Genomic DNA, 17333 nt, shown 5'->3' on the forward strand with positions numbered 1-17333 from the left:
CTGAAAAAACAAGAAATGGATTGAGAAGTTCTTATATTAGAGTGGGGTAATAGTTAAATTATCCTTAGTGCAACAATGATTATATTAAAAACACTAGGATAGGCCAGGCATGGTGGCTCATGCCTATAATCCCAGCATTTTGGGAGGCCGAGGTGGGTGGATCACCTGAGGTCAGGAGTTTGAGACCAGCCTGGCCAATTTGGCTAAAAATACAAAAATTAGCCAGGTATGGTGGTACGTGGCTGTAATCCCAGCTACTCAGGAGGCTGAGGCAGGAGAATCACTTGAACCTTGGAGGCAGAGGTTGCAGTGAGCCAAGATCATGCCACTGCACTCAAGGCTGGGCGACAGAGTGAGACTCCATCTAGAAAAAAAGAAAAGAAAAGAAATGCCAGGATAAATTCAACTTGTCACTGAAATAATCCACACTGACTCTGGCATCAGCCTATTTACTTCAAAATATGGAATGGCGTAAGCATGCAATTTATACCTTAATCTGAATCTATGTCAATGGTTCTCAAATGTAGCTGGGCTTCAGAATCCACTCTACAGCTTATTAACAACATAGTTATCTTGGGTTTCACTTGAGGAAGCTGTGATTCAGCATTTCTGAGGAGGCCTGAGTAAGCATGTAAGTTCCTGGTTTGGGAACTGCTGATTTATACATCTTACTAAATGAACCCTGCTTCCTAGAGGCTGGCTTGTTCAGCATCTTGGTCATGGAGAGTAAGATGGGGCCTCAAACATCTGGTGAAATTACTGATGCTTAACGGTTTCCCGGGTAGTCATTAAGAGAAGTAAAGGAACCAGCCAAGAAGGGGGCTTCCACTCGTGCTAATGACCAGGCAATGACAAGCTGAGTTGTCAAAGCAGCTTCTCATCACCCTGCCTCAGGGGTGATGAATAGGTTCCACAAGAACTGTTTAAAGAATATAAAAATAGTTTTGCACCTGTCAGCAATTCCTCACTGAAAAATGTTTCTGGTACTGGAACATTTTGCTCTATTAAGTAAGAAGCTGTTGGTCCTGGAGCAAATAAGACCCTGGCCAGGCGCAGTAGCTCACACCTGTAATCCCGGTCCTTTGGGAGGCCAAGGCGGGTGGATCACCTGAGGTCAGGAGCTCCAGACGAGCCTGGCCAACATTGTGAAACCCCATATCTACTAAAAATACAAAAAATTAGCTGGGCGTGGTGGTGGGTGCCTATAATCCCAGCTACTCGGGAGGCTGAGGCAGGAGAATCGCTTGAACCCAGGAGGTGGGGTTGCAGTGAGCTGAGAAGGCGCCACTGCACTCCAGCCTGGGTGACAGAGGGAGACTCCATCTCAAAAAATAGATAAATAGGCCCCTATTTTTTGGCATGGTACCATAGGGATGAGTTAACTATAGCATCAAGCACCCCTCCCAGCTTCTGTAAGGAAACCTTAAGGTGGGGCTCTGATACTTTTGCAAAGACATTCAGTAAAGTTCAATAAGGAGCAGGCGTCTGCTTCTGAAAACAGGCTGGAGAGCAACAAAGAGACCAAAAAGTTGAGCTTCTGTCAGGAGCAGGGCTACATAGCGTCTATCTGTTCTGATAACACTTTAAGACATTCAATGCCTTGGCTTCCCTTAAACCAGCAAACAGCTAAGAGGCAGGAACCCTTCAGTAAACAGGCCATGGTCAGGAGCAGTCTTCTCATCAAGTGTTTTGCTAGCAAACCTGCCTGGGACTAAGGGAGGGAAAATTTGAGGTGGGGATAGAGGGGTCACTATTTTGGGCGATCCTCTGCATCCCAACAAAGAAGCCTTCATTTAAGAATGTACCACTGAACAACTATTGATCAGTCCATATGGGCAGGTAGAAGAGGTAAACACTTTTTCTTCTCTTACACAGCCAACACAACACTCCTGACACAGCCGTGGAGGGTTTTTCCTCCATTGGACACTCTCCACTGGAAAATTTCCCGTTGAATGAACACTCACTGGGTGTCCTACAATTTAACTCAATTGTAACACTGTCTACCTGGAGTCAGCATCAGATCCCACAGATTAAGGGCCCAGTCCAACACTGCACCCGACTTCAGGCCCCAGTTGAAGGCAGTAGGTTGTACCTGTACTTCTGACCAACTGGCTATCCATCAGAGATCTCACAATCCCCACCTCCGGTTTGATTAATTTTCTAGAGTGGCTCACAGAACTCAGGGAAACTACTTGCATTTATCCATTTATTCTGAAGGATATCACAAAGGATACAGATGAACAGCCAGATGGAAGAGTCGCATAGGGCAGGATGCACATGAAGGTGATGGGAGGGTGGCACACCTGAAGAGGGCGTGGAAGTGCCATGCGTTCTGAGTATGTGGAAGGGGCACAGGACTTCCAAGGCCCAGGTGTACCGCCCTCCCATCACCTCCATGTGTCCAGCAGTCCGGAAGCTCCGTGAACCTTGTCCTTTGGGGTTTTCATGGAGGCTTCATTATGTAGGCATGATAATTGACCCATCATTGGCCTTTGGTGATCAACTCAACCTTCAACCTGTCTCCCATTTTTGGAGGTCCAGGGTGGGACTGAAAGTTTCAACCTTCATGATTCATTCCCTGGCAACAAGCCCCCATCCTGAGGCTGTCCAGAAGCCCACTAAGAGGCACCTCATTAGAACAAAAGATACTCCTACCACCCAGGAAATTCCAAGGGATTTAAGACCTCTGGGTCAGATACTAAGATTCTCCAAGTCCCCCAGTCTACAATAGCATTAGGAGCTCATCTCCGAACTGGAGGCAGAGACCAAATATATACTTTTTGTTATATCACAATATCACAGTAGGTTATGTAGGATTCGAATGAACCGTTCTCCTTTCCCTCCTCTGATTCCTCCAGCTGACCAGGGCCATCTGGAACACCAAAATATACTTGGCAAATTCACCAAGAAGCAGCTCAAGCTATGTCTTTATGAAGCCTTTCTCCCAACTTAAAATGTCCTCTTAAATAGGAAATCATCACTTTTGTTATTTTTAAAAAATCTTGGGTATGTTAAACCATGTAAAATGAATGTCTAAGTCCTGAAGGGCTAAGTTTCACTTAAGGATTTGTTTCTCTCCTCTCCCACGGTCCCTGTTCCCTGAATCTTAGAAATGTCACCCTCAAGTGACTAAGATTTTGCTTTTGATCTATTTCTCATCTGCCCTTTGCCTGCATACTGATCTTCAGAATTGGAAATGAGCAACATCTCTCAGGCTAGGGTCATCCCGTTCCTAAACAGACTGTAAGGGTGTAGCTCCCGGTAATCTTTACTGAGCTTTTTGTGTTTTAGTCCCTTCACCATCCAGAATTTTGATTCAAATTCCTTCATCCAAACATGAAGAAGGACCCTGGCTTATTTCAAAGACTCTCGGTGGACACAATAATAAATAAGCACTAAATAATAAATACAATTTTATAGTATAAGTAGAGGAAAATGGTACATCGAAGGTAGTCGTGGTGGTACTAGGTAGCTGGTACTCTCTCCCAGCCTTTCGTTCATCCTTTCCACCACTTCTGAATATAATTTTTTTAAGCACCTGTATACATATGTGACGCAGAACCAAGCTTTGCTTAATTTATTCATATTGTTCAAGATAAATGAATTGCAACCTTCCAGACTTAAAGTCCTTGGAGTCAATTACTCACTTGCTCTTAACATTTCCAGAACTACTCAATAATTACATACAATTTTATCTGTCAATTAAAAAAAAAGTCCAGAGCTTCACTTACCAATTCAAATTGACCTAAAACCAACCATGAATTGTTCTTAACAGTCTAATTCAATGGATAGTAAATATTCCTTCATTGAAAGGCATTCACACATTTTTTTTTTTTGAGACAGAGTTTCGCTCTTGTTACCCAGGCTGGAGTGCAATGGTGTGATCTCGGCTCACCGCAACCTCCGCCTCCTGGGTTCAAGCAATTCTCCTGCCTCAGTCTTCCGAGTAGCTGGGACTACAGGTGTGCGCCACCATGCCCAGCTAATTTTTGTATTTTTAGTAGAGACGGGGTTTCACCATGTTGACCAGGATGGTCTCGATCTCTTGACCTCGTGATCCACCCACCTCGGCCTCCCAAAGTGCTGGGATTATAGGTGTGAGCCACCGCGCCCGGCCAAAAGGCATTCGCACATTTAAGAAACATTCAGTGAATGCCCATCCCATGCCAGGCAATCTGTTGCATAAAGGCTGGGCTGCTCATTCCTTCACCATGTGCTCCTCTGTGTGGACTGGAAATGCCTGTCCTCAGTGTGATTTAGCCAAGGTTGGCAAGTACCACATCTGTCACTCAAAGCATTTTGGAATTTTAATAAGAATTTTTGAGACCCTGTCTCAAAAACAAATAAATAAATAAAACTCATGTTTATTATTTCTGTGCTATTCAGAAACCTCGGAATAAAACTGACCTTTTCATCTTGATAACATGCTGGCCTATAAACTATGATATCCACTTGAATGAATACTATATTTTCTACCACCAACTTCCCCCTTGTTTTCTGTGGTTTTTCTTGGGAAATAGCCCTTAGATTTTCCCTTACTCTCCCTTCCCATTGAACACTGCTAAGCCAGGTCCCCATCACCCATGACCAAAATACTAAATTTCTTACTAGCATTTACTGCTGTCACATTCTTTTAAAATAGTCTTGATGTCTCTGTCCAATTTTTTTTACTGCAACATCCTATTTTGTTTATTCTATACCTGGCATAAACTTAAGCATCTCCTTATTCACTGCTTTAAGTCGTAAGCGTCTATCTAATTGTCTAGGCCATCCATACTTTATCCTACTATTACTGAATGCCTTCCATTAACTCTGAGCTCCAATTTCTCATAGCAAATGAATAGAGGGAACTATGTGCTAAGTGATTTCATCAATATCCTCAATCATAATAATTCTTTTTTTTTTTTTGAGACAAGGTCTTGCTCCGTCACCCAGGCTGAAATGCAGTGGTGTGATCATGTATCACTGCAGCTTCAGATTCCTGGGCTCAAGCAATCCTCCCACCTCAGCCTCCTGAGTATTTGGGACTATGGGCAAGTGCCACCATGCCCAGCTACTTTTAAATTTTTTTGTAGAGACAAGATGTCACTATGTTGCCTCGGCTGGTCTGAAACTCCTAGCCTCAAGCAATCCTCCCACCTTGGCCTCCCAAAGTGCTGGTATTGCAGGCATGAGCCACTGAGCCTTGCCTCTCACCTTGAAGAGTACTCAATACCACCCAAGGATTCCACATTTCACTAATTAGCCTGCTGCCTGCTTTCCAAGACAACTTGAAAGGCCAGGCATTGGTATCTGAAGTTTTGGAGCCTAGATTCAAGTCATCTCTTTGCCCGCTTAGTAGCTGGGTAACCTTAGACAAGTTATTTAACTTCTCTCTGCCTCACTTCTAAAGAACGAGCTCAAAATGTTGTTAATTTACATGTTGTGAGGATTAAATAAGTTGACACCAACACAGGACTTAGAGCATTACCTGATGCCTAAGAAGCGCTCAATCAGTCATTGTTAGCAATTATGACTATTTTCTCCCCTTTCTGTAAGCCAGCTGCAGCTCACTCCACTCTTCATAACTTTGCCTCATATTTTATCGAGAGAATAACACAACCACAAAGGAATGCCAGGAAGCTCCCTTCTTCCTCCCACCACATCTACCTGTGTGCCTGCATCTGTACTAATATTCTTTCTTTCCTCTGCCCATTAAAAATGTCCTTGAAGGCCAGGTGCGGTGGCTCACACCTGTAATCCCAGCACTTTGGGAGGTTGAGGCGGGCGGATCTCTTGAAGTCAGGCATTCGAGACCAGCCTGGCCAACATGGGGAAACCCTGTCTCTACTAAAAGAACAAAAATTAGCCGAGTATTTTGGCACGTGTCTATAGTCCCAGTGACTTGGGAGGCTGAGGCAGGAGAATCACTTGAACCTGGGAAGGGGAGGTTGCAGTGAGCTGAGATCGCGCCATTGCACTCCAGCCTACGTGACAGAGCAAGACTCCATCTCAGAAAAAACAAAAAAAGTCCTTGCTGACTCAAACTGTGCTCAGGATCCCACCCTATCTACCTTGAAGGATTTCTTCAGCTTCACCTTCTTTCCAGCATTGTTGATATCCCCCTCTGACAGCATGCAGACATCTTTTAAAACAAGAGTGAAAAACCAAAGCCGTCCTCAACCCTGCACTCCTCGGCAGCCTTTGAAAGATGCGATGGGAGAGCAGAAGAGGGTCCCCACATTTCCCTCATGGGGCTGCTAAGAGGAATAATTAGCTGATAAATGACGTCAAGTCCCAAGCATAGCATCTAGCTTATAGCAACCACATAAATATTAGCCATTCTTCTTGTCACTGTTGCTATTATTATTGTAAGTGTTCATTTCAGTGCTTGCTGCCACAAAGAGGAATCTCTTACGAAGATATTTTAGGCACCAATTAGGGTTCCAAATTTAAGAGACAATTCACAGCACTCACTGGAAGTAAGGAAAGGATTGTGAATATTGCCTGTTCCCACTTGATCAGCCAGACGCTGTCTTCCTCTGCCTGCCAGCTGGCAAATTGTAATTTTCTTGCTCTTTTAGTTTTTTTTTCATTAATAAGTCTGCATATCAAAGTGAGGCAGGAGACTGGCAGGACTTGCTTTCTGGTCACAACCCGGCTGACCAAAAAAAGATCTGGCCAACAGTACGAGGTGAAGAAACCACTGAAACCAGCAGATGGAGACAAAAGCCATTCCTAGCTGTCCTCGTTATTTATTAGCATAAGACATTCCCATCAGTGACAGTTTACAAATTTAAGAGACAATTCAGCCAGGCGTTGTGACTCACACCTGTAATCCCAGCACTTTGGGAGACTAAGCGTGTGGATCACAAGGTCAGGAGTTCAAGAGCAGCCTGGCCAAGGTGTCTCTACTAAAAATACAAAAATTAGCTGGGCATGGTGGGATCCTGTAGTCCCAGCTACTCGGGAGACTGAGGCAGAGAATTGCTTGAACCCGGGAGATGGAGGTTGCAGTGAGCCAAGAATGTGTCACTGCATTTCAGCCTGGGTGACAAAGTGAGACTCCGTCTCAAAAAAAAAAAAAAATTCACAGAACTCACTTGAAGTTTATAAATGCTATGGCAATGACCCAGAAGTTACTTTTTCCTAGAAAGTTCTAAATAACCCACCCCTCAATTTGCATTAACCTACCCCTAAATTTGCATGTAATTGAAAGTAGGTACAAATGGGTATAAATAGAATTGCCAAAAGTCCATAGGTTACTGATTCCGGGGGCACTGCCTGTGAGTTAGCCTTGCTCCTTGTGATGGCTAATATTAAGTGTCAGCTTGATTGGACTGAAGGATGCAAAGTATTGTTTCTGGGTGTATCTCGGTGTTTCTAGTGTTGCAGAAGAGGTTAACATTTGAGTCAGTGAACTGGGAGAGGAAGGCCCACCCTCAGGAAGACTCACCCTCATTGTGGGTCTTGCCACCATCCAATCAGCTGCCAGTATGGCTAGAAAAAAGCAGGGAGAAGAAGATGGAAGAAGCTGACTTGCTGAGTCTTCCGGCCTCCATCTTTCTCCCATGCTAGATGCTTCCGGCCCTCGAACATCAGACTCCAAGTTCTTTGGCTTTTGAACTCTTGGACTTACACCTGTGGTTTCCCAGGGGCACTTAGGCCTTCAGCCACAGACTGAAGGCTCCACCATCGGCTTCCCTACTTTTCAGGTTTTGGGACTCCGGCTGAGCCACTACTGGCTTCCTTGCTCCTCAGCTTGCAGACGGCCTATCGTGGGACTTCACCTTGGGATCGTGTGAGTCAGTTCTCCTTAATAAACTCGCTTTCATATATACGTCTACGCTATTAGTTCTATCCCTCTAGAGAATCCTAATACTCTCATCGAGGAGTAGAACCGTTCAGTAAAGGATTGCTGTGTAACACCACCGGCTGGCCCTTGAATTCTTTCCCAGGCAAAGCCCAGAACTCACCTGGGCTAAGCCCCAATCTGAGGGCTCCTCTGTCCTGCACAAAAGGGCCACGTGTTCTAAACATTTCAAAAAATACATTATTCTTTAATTGTTTTAGAATGTGTGGTGTGGTCTTTCTCTACCATCACCTCCTTTGGCCAAGTGGGCTCCTGTGGAGTTTCTAGTGACCCTGTGTTTTCCCGGCTGCGACACTCTCTCTTTTCTCTGGACTCATATGAGCTGACTTCTTCAGAGATTTGGCAAAGACAGGCAGTTGTCAGAAAATATTTTCTCATTTTCTCTCTTATTTTCCTGTTTTGTATTGTAAAAGTGAATGTTTAAAAAAAGATACATAGCCTTCTAACTCCTACCTCTTACCCAAAATAGCCCAGTCTCACATAAGTTTAGTGTCAGCAGATGATCAGGCTCCTGCTATCTCCTGCTCCAGGACAAAGGGTCCTCTTGCTCACTCTTGGCTGCTGCCAGATAATGTCAATCTCTGCCTTCAGCTCCCATGTGCTTCTGTGGGGCCCACTAACATTTCAAACACCTGTCTCATTCAAGATTTCCTTGAAATCAGGTGCAGTGGCTCACGCCTATAATCTCAGCACTTAGGGGGGTCAAGGCAGGTGGATCACGAGGTCAAGAGATTGAAACCATCCTGGCCAATATGGTGAAACCCTGTCTCTATTAAAACTACAAAAATTATCCAGGTGTGGTGGCACACACCTGTGGTCCCAATTACTCGGGAGGCTGAGGCAGGAGAATTGCTTGAACCCAGGAGGCGGAGGTTGCAGTCAGCCAAGATCATGCCATTGAGCTCCAGCCTGGTGACAGGGTGAGAATCTGTCTGAAAAAAAAAAAAGATTTCCTTGAGGCACACACAGGTTGCATAGTGATGCCAACTGCGTCCTTTATGTTGTAATACTGGTGTTTCTCAAAGGCAGCAAATAGCAAGAATAAAACCTGGTCCTTATCAGCCTGCACCCTCTTTCCCTCTTCTTTCTTTTTCTTCTCCGATGATTAGCAACAGGTTTATAACCGTCTGTGACAACCTTGTCCGGTGTCTGCAGGGTTTTGGCAGGTTTGGCAGATTCCTGTGTTTGCATTCTCTTCCGTCTCACGGAGTTTTAATTTGTAGCTGGTTGGCATTCCCCTCGCTGTACCACTGTTGCTTCCAGTGAGAGCTTACTCGGCACACGCTCAGTCAACACTGTGAGGATCTGCCCTCTGAGCCCCTGCACAAGAAATGGAGGCTCCTTGTTGTGTGCTGACTGGGTGGGTTGTCCATCAATATCGTGAATGTTTTTAAGATCCTAATTCAAAGTAAATGACAGCTCAGACTTTCTTTGATTCTTGGCAGTCTGCAGCTTCCCTACTTCACTACTTCCAGAAGCTTCAGACCACTCTTAATGACGGGTATTTGGGAACCTCCACTAAGCCACAACAGCTGTTCTGTTGGATTGCTTCCAAGTTGAGTTGCATGCTCTGGGTCTTGGGTCTGCTGCCTCCAGGCGCCATGCACACCTGAGCTGAAGGGGCAAAGCGTAGGTGAGTTAGGGTTGAAGCAGAAGCAAGACGCCAAAACCAGCATGTTTCAGCTGCCAAGAAAGTGTAAAACATGCTGACTTCAGAAATGTTACAAAGTAGAGTCTTAGGATCTAGAGGATGTGGTACAACAATTGTCAATTTATTCATAACAAAAAATTGGGAGCCATCTCTAAAAATGGGGAAGTTGATAAGGAAGTATGGTGCCTCTTTAAAATGAAGTACTACACCAATTAAAAATATAGTGGCTGGGCGCAGTGGTTACGCCTGTAATCCCAGCACTTTGGGAGGCTGAGGCAGGCAGTTCATGAGGTCAGGAGATTGAGACCATCCTGGCTAACATGGTGAAATCCCATCTCTACTAAAAATACAAAAAATTAGCTGGGCGTGGTGGCATGTGCCTGTAGTCCCAGCTACTTGGGAGGCTGAGGCAGGAGAATTGCTTGAACCCGGGAGGTGGAGGTTGCAGTGAGCCGAGATTGCGCCACTGCACTCCATCCTGGGCAACAGAGCGAGGCTGCATTTCAAAAAAAAAGTAGTAGCTCATATCTAATAACATGAAAAATTTTCTAAGACATAGACCTCTCTTTTGGGCTTTTACTCAAATGTGCCTTTTGCAGAGAGGCTGCCCTGGACTACCCTGTTTCTCCTGATCCTTCCCCGGCTTTTTCTTATGTTGAGTATTAGTCAACATGAAATATATTAGATACTCCACTAGGTGGCTCACACCTGTAATCCCAGGCTTTGGGAGGCCAAGGAGGGAGGATCACTGGAGCCCAGGAGTTCAAGGCTACAGTGAGCCACGATTGTGCCACTGCACTCTAGCCTGGGTGACAGAACTAGACCTGCCTAAAAAATAATAATAAAAAGTTAATTTTAAGTCTATATATATGTATATACACACTAGATACTATTCATATTTATTTATTCATTTATTATTTTGTCTTCCCCACTAGTAAGCTGCATGAGGGTAGTTTATTTTTATTTTTAGACAGAGGGATCTCACCATGTTGCCCAGACTGGTCTTGAACTCCTGGCTTTAAGGGATCCTCCAGCCTCAGCATCCCAGTAGCTGGGATGACTGGTATAAGCCACCATACCCACTTTGCTCCCTTCATCATTTTTTCCCCCAATTTTTATTTTATTGTGGCAAATAAAATATAAAGCCAGAGAGGCACGGTGGCTCATGCTTGTAATTCCAGAATTTTGGAAGGCCAAATCAGGATCACTTGAGCCCAGGAGTTTGAGGCCAGTTGGGAGGCCAAGTCAGGCAGACTGCTTGAGCCCAGGAGTTCGAGGCCAGCCTGGGCAGCATGGTGAAACTCTTGTCTCTATAAAAAGTACAAAAATTGGCTGGGCGCAGTGGCTCACGCCTGTAATCCCAGCTACTCAAGTGAGTGAGGTGGAAGAATTGCTTCTGTAGGTTGTCTGTTCCCTCTGATGATAGTTTCTTTTGCTGTGCAGAAGCTCTTCAGTTTAGTTAGATCCCATTTGTCAATTTTTGCTTTTGTTGCAATTGCTTTTGGCGTTTTCATCACTAAATCTTTGCTCATGCCTATGTCCTGAATGATATTGGCTAGATTTTCTTCTGAAATTGCTCTTGCCATCCTGTAGCTAAATGCAAAAAAAAAAAAAAAAAAAAAAAAAAAGACCTTTTTTTACTTCTCTGATTGCTCCCTTTATCATCTTTTTCTTTCTTTCTCTCTCTTTTTTTCTTTCTTTCTCTCTCTCTAGGGCTTTTATAGTTTTGAGGTTTACATTGAAGTCTTTAATCCATCTTAATTTTTGTATATGGTGTAAAAAAGGGGTCCAGTTTCAGCTTTCTGCATGTGGCTAGCCAGCACTCCCAGCATCATTTATTAAATAGGGGGTGTAAGGTATATTGCCGAGTTAAAATGAAGAAACTGAGGCCAGTGTGAGAAAATGAGAATCCAATTTATTCAGCTCCCGGGTGAGGTTCTGTGGTCCAGGAAGGGGCCAGAGAAGTCGCACTGGGCTTCTCAGGGTGCAGGGTTTTATAGGGAGTGGAGGTAATTGGTTGGTCTTTAGGAAAACAAAGAGCAGACAGTTTCATTGGTGAGGAGGGTTGATTGATTATTAGGGAAAACAAAGAGCAGACAGTTTCATTGGTGAGGAGGGTTGATTGATTATTAGGGAAACAAAGAGCAGACAGTTTCATTGGTGAGGGGAAGTCAAGGTGCTGATGGGGCGAGCTGCCATTGGTTGCCAGGTGGGACTACTGGTGGGCTGACCAGCTGGGGAGGTCAATGTTAAGCTGCCATTGGACAAATCTTTGGCAGGCTTTTTAAATTTTGAAGGGGTCAAGTGAGGAATGCAGGAGTGGGTGTGTGGAGCCTGCATAGAGAGACCAGATAGGAGTGGGTGTGGGGAGCCAGCATAGAGAGGCTGGCATGGGGAGAGCTAAGTGTGTCAGCATGGAGAGGCCGGCACGGGGAGAGATAAGTGTGTCCATTTAACTCCCGGTGAGGCAGCCAGCCTTACAGAGGGTACTGTGACTAATTTATAAATTAAACTTTATCAAAGGCATATATAGGAAAAAGCACAGTCTACATAAGGTTTGGTACTATCTGAGGTTTCAGACATCCAATAGGGGTCTTGGAACGTATTCCCCTGAGGATAAAGGGGGTTTACAGTAATCCTTAAGCAATATACCCTTAAACAATAATTCCTCATTCCCCTTTCATCCAGCCCCTGGCAACCACCATTCTACTTTCTGTCCCTATGATTCTGACTACTCTAAATACCTCATAGAAGTGGAATAATACAATATTTGTCTTTTTTTTTTTTTTTTTTTTTTTGAGACAGACTTTCATTCTTGTCACCCAGGCTGGAGTGCAGTGGTGTGATCTCAGCTCACTGCAACCTCCACCTCCTGGGTTCAAACAATTCTCCTGCCTCAGCCTCCGGAGTAGCTGGGATTACAGGTGCATGCCACCATGCCCAACTAATTTTTGTATTTTTAGTAAAGACGGGTTTTGCCTTTTTGGCCAGGCTGATCTCAAATTCCTGACCTCAAGTGATCCTCCCACCTCAGCCTCCCAAAGTGCTGGGATTACAGGCGTGAGCCACCGTGCCTGGCCAGTATTTGTCTTTTTGTGACTGCCTTATTTCACTTAACAGAATGTCCTCAAGCTTCACCTATGTTGTAGCATGTGTCCAAATTTCCTTCCTTTTTAAGGCTGAATAACATTATTTTGTGTGTCTATACCATATTTTGCTTATCCATTCATCCGTCAGTGGACCCTTGGGTTGCTTCCATGGTTTAGCTATTGTGAATAATGCTGCTGTGAACATGGGTGTCCAAATATCTCTTTCAGGCCCTGCTTTTAATTCTTTTGAATATATATGCAGAAGTGAAATTGCTGAGTTACAAGATAATTCTAATTTTATTTTTTTGAGGAACTGTTTTCCACAGCAGCTGCACCTCTTTACATCCCCACTAAGAGCACAGAAGGGTTCCAATTTCTCTCCTTCCTGAACAATACTGTTACTTTATGTTTTTTTGATAGTAGCCATCTTAATGGGTATGCAGCGATATCTTATCATAGCTTTGATTTGAATTACCCTAACGATTGGTGATGTTGAACATCTTTTCATATGCTTATTGGCTATTTGTCTACTTCTCTTCTTTGGAGAAATACCTATTCAAGTCTTTTGCACCCCTGCTTTTTTTTTTTTTTTTTTTTTTTTTTTTTTTTGCTATGGAGTCTTCCTTTGTCGCTCAGGCTGGAGTGCAGTGGCCCAATCTCAGCTCATTGCAATCTTCACCTCCTGGGTTCAGGCGATTCTCCAGCCTCAGCCTCTGGAGTAGCTGGGATTACCACACCTGGCTGATTTTTGTATTTTTAGTACAGATGGGGTTTCACCATGTTAGCCAGGCTGGTCTCGAACTCCTGACCTCAGGTGATCTGCCCGTCTTGGCCTCCCAAAGTGCTGGGATTACAGGCATGAGCCACCATGCCCAACCTTGCCCATTTTTTAAACTGGGTTGTCTGTTTTTGTTGTTGAGTTTTAGGAGTTCTCTCTGTATATGTATTCTGCATATTAATCCCTTGTCAGATATATGATTTGTAAATATCTTCTCCCATTCCACAGGCCACCTTTTTACTATGTTTATATAGTTTTTTATTGCACACAATTTTTTAATTTTCGTGAAGTGTAATTTGTCTATTTTTTCTTTTGTTGCCTGCCAAATCCAATGTCATGAAGCTTTTGCTCTATTTTTTCTTCTAAGAGTTTTATATTTTTTAGGTTTTATATTTAGGTATTTGATCCATTTTGAGTTAATTTTTATCTATAGTTTTAGATATAAGTTTTACTTCATTTTTTTTTTTTGCATTTGGATATTCAGTTTCCCCTACACCACTTATTATATTTAAAAAACTGTCCTTTCACCACTGAATGCTCTTGTCACCCTTATCAAAATTATTTTACTGTATATATGAGAGTTGGTTTCTGAGCTATTTCATTTCAACTGAAAACACTCTTTCCTTGGGTTCCATGACATCACATGCTCCTGGATTTCCTCCGTCTTTCTGGGTTGCTCATTTCCAACCTTCTTTGTGGGCTCCTCTTAATCTGTCTTGGGCCATGCATGCTGTTCCTTGCTTTTAGGTGCCATTCCTTTTCTTCATCTCCTTTTCTTTTTTTTTTGCCCAGGCTGGAGTGCAGTGGTGTGATCTTGGCTCGCTGCAACCTCTGCCTCCTGGGTTCAAGTGATTCTCCCACCTCAGACTCCCGAGTAGCTGGGATTACAGGTGTGAGTCACCATTGCCAGCTAAATTTTTTTTTGAGATGGAGTCTCGCTCTGTCGCCCAGGCTGGAGTGCAGTGACACGATCTTGGCTCACTGCAACCTTCACCTCTCAGGTTCAAGTGATTCTCTTGCCTCAGTCTCCTGAGTGGCTGGGACTATAGGCGTGCGCCACCCATGCCCCGCTAATTTTTGTATTTTTAGTAGAGATGGAGTTTCACCATGTTGGCCAGGATGGTTTCTATCTCTTGACTTCAGGATCTGCTTGTCTTTGCCTCCTAAAGTGCTGGGATTACAGGTATGAGCCACTGCGTCTGGCCTAATTTTTGTATTTTTAGTAGAGACAGGATTTCACCATCTTGGCCAGGCTAGTCTTTTTTTTTCACCCGTCGGCCAGGTTGGAGTGCAGTGGTATGATCTTGACTCACTGCAACCTCCATTTCCTGGGCTCAAGCAATTCTCCTGTCTCAGCCTCCTGAGTAGCTGCAATTATAGGCATTAGCCACGATGACCAGCTAATTTTTGTGTTTTCAGTACAGACAAGGTTTCACCATGGTGGCCAGGATGGTCTCGATCTCTTGACCTAATGATCTACCTGCCTCGGCCTCCCAAAATGCTGGAATTACAGGCATGAGCCACTGCACCCAGGCTTTTTGTTTTGGAGATGGAGTCTCGCTCTGTTGCCAGGCTGGAGTGCAGTGGAGAGATCTCGGCTCACTTTAATCTCTGCCTCCCAGGTTCAAGTGATTCTCCTGCCTCAGCCTCCCGAGTAAGTGAGACTACAGGCATGCGCCACTAGGCTCAGCTAATTTTTTTGTTTTTGTACTTTTAGTAGAGATAGGGTTTCACCATGTTGGCCAGGATGGTCTCCATCTCTTGACATCATGATCCACCCACCTCGGCCTCCCAAAATGCTGGGATTATAGGCATGAGCCACCGTGCCCAGCCAAGTTTTTAAAAATCTAGTAGATGGAAGGTTTTCCAAACGAAAGTACAAAAGTCATGAAGCAAAACCTGTACAAACTTAATTACCGAAGACTCTATAAACCAAGCTAAAAGATAAATGACAGCCTGCCATTATTTTCAACTGCAACATCTAAAACAAAGAAGGAAACAATATCTAGATGATATATAAAGATTATGACAATAACAAAAGAAGAAAATTACATTTAAAGGAGCAAAGATAACAGGAAATTCAGAGACTACTTGATCAATAAGCATAAGAAGTTGTCTAGGGAAATTCAATCAAAACAAGAAAAGCAAATGAAAATGATTTTTTTTTAACCCAACAAATTAGTAAAATTGAAAACGTTTGTTACTATTCAATGTCTATGTGATAGTTTTATGTGCCAACTTTACTGGGTCATGGGGTGCCCAGATATTTGGTCAAACATTATTCACAGTGTTTCTGTGAAGGTATTTTTTTAATGAAATTAACATTTAATTTGGTTGTCTTGGAATAAAGCAGATTGCCTTTCATAATGTGGGTGGGCCTCGTTCAATCAGTTGAAGGGCTGAATAGAACAAAAGATGCCAACTCCACCCCATCCCCATGGAGCAAAAAAGAATTCTCCAGCAGAGCGACTTTGGACTTGAACTGGAACATCGGCTCTTCTGTTTCTCCAGACTGGTGGGCAGATCTGGGACTTGACAGCCTCCATAATCACGCGAGCCAAGCAATTATATGTATAATAAGTTCCTGATAGTGAATTATTATATATCAAGAGAGTTATATCAAGATACATAGATATAATCTCCTATTGGTTATATTTCTCTGCAGAACCCTGAATAATATAGTCTATTAATAATTCAGTCCTGGCTGAGCACGGTGGCTCACACCTGTAATCCCAGCACTTTGGGAGGCTGAGGTGGGCAGATCACCTGAGGTCAGGAATTTGAGACCAGCCTGGCCAACATGGTGAAATCCCATTTTTACTAAAAACAAAAATTAGTCCGGCGTGGTGGCACGTGCCTGTAATCCCAGCTACCCAGGAGGCTGAGGCAGGAGAATTGCTGGAACCCAGGAGGCAGAGGCTGCAGTGAGCTGAGATCACGCCACTGCACTCCAACCTGAACAAGACTCCATCACTATAATAATAATAATAATAATAATAATAATAATAATTCAATCCTGGAAGAAGTGGCAAATGTAAAAATAAAATGAATTCAGGAAATGGGGTTCACTCACGCACACATGTATACAGCATAATAATACTTGGCTGGGCACAGCAACTCATACCTGTAATCCCAGCACTTTGGGAGGCTGAGGGGGGTGGATGGCTTGAGCCCAGAAGTTCAAGACCAGCTTGGGCAATATGGTGAAACCCTATCTTTACAAAAAATACAAAAATTAGCTGGGTGTGGTGGTGCACACCTGTAGTCCCAGCTACTCAGGAGGCTGAGGTTGGAGAATGGCTTGAGCCTGGGATGTCAAGGCTGCAATGAGTCATCATCGTACCACTGGACTTCAGCCTGGGCAACAGAGAAGACACATCTCAAAAACAAACAAACAAACATGAAAAAGCATAATAATACTCAGTATAGGATACACTGATAAAGCAGAGGCTGTGGTCCAAGGTGGGAGGCTTAGTAATGCTATAGCCTTTCTCTTCTGCCCTAAATCATCGAAATGAAAGAAAAAATATTTTTATAAACCCTTTATATTGCTGGGAACCAAAGAATGGCTTTCCTCAGTAGGCCAGAAACTAGTAGTACACCCTGAAAGGTAGAACTAGGTTGGCCAACAGGACATGTCAGTCCAAAGATGAGTATACAAGAATCCCAAACATTTGAGGAATTGTAAAATCATAAAAAAGAGAGGTACAATGGAGACAGAAGAAGCCCTGTCAAAACAGAGTAAACAGCAGTCAGAATAGTACTTCAGGGTGGTATGGTGGCTCACACCTGTAATCTCATCATGTGGCAGGAAGATCACTTGAGCCCGGGAGTTTGAGACCAGTCTGGGCAACAGAGTGAGACCCCATCTCTATAAAAATAAGATAAGATAAAATTACAAAACAATAAGACTTTAGAAACATTAGCATCCCCAGAGATGAAAGATGATATAGCATCATAGAC

This window comes from Aotus nancymaae, unplaced genomic scaffold (assembly GCF_030222135.1).
Source record: "Aotus nancymaae isolate 86718 unplaced genomic scaffold, 86718_ANA_hifiasm-v0.15.2.pri h1tg000007l, whole genome shotgun sequence".
In the NCBI taxonomy this organism is placed as follows: domain Eukaryota; kingdom Metazoa; phylum Chordata; class Mammalia; order Primates; family Aotidae; genus Aotus; species Aotus nancymaae.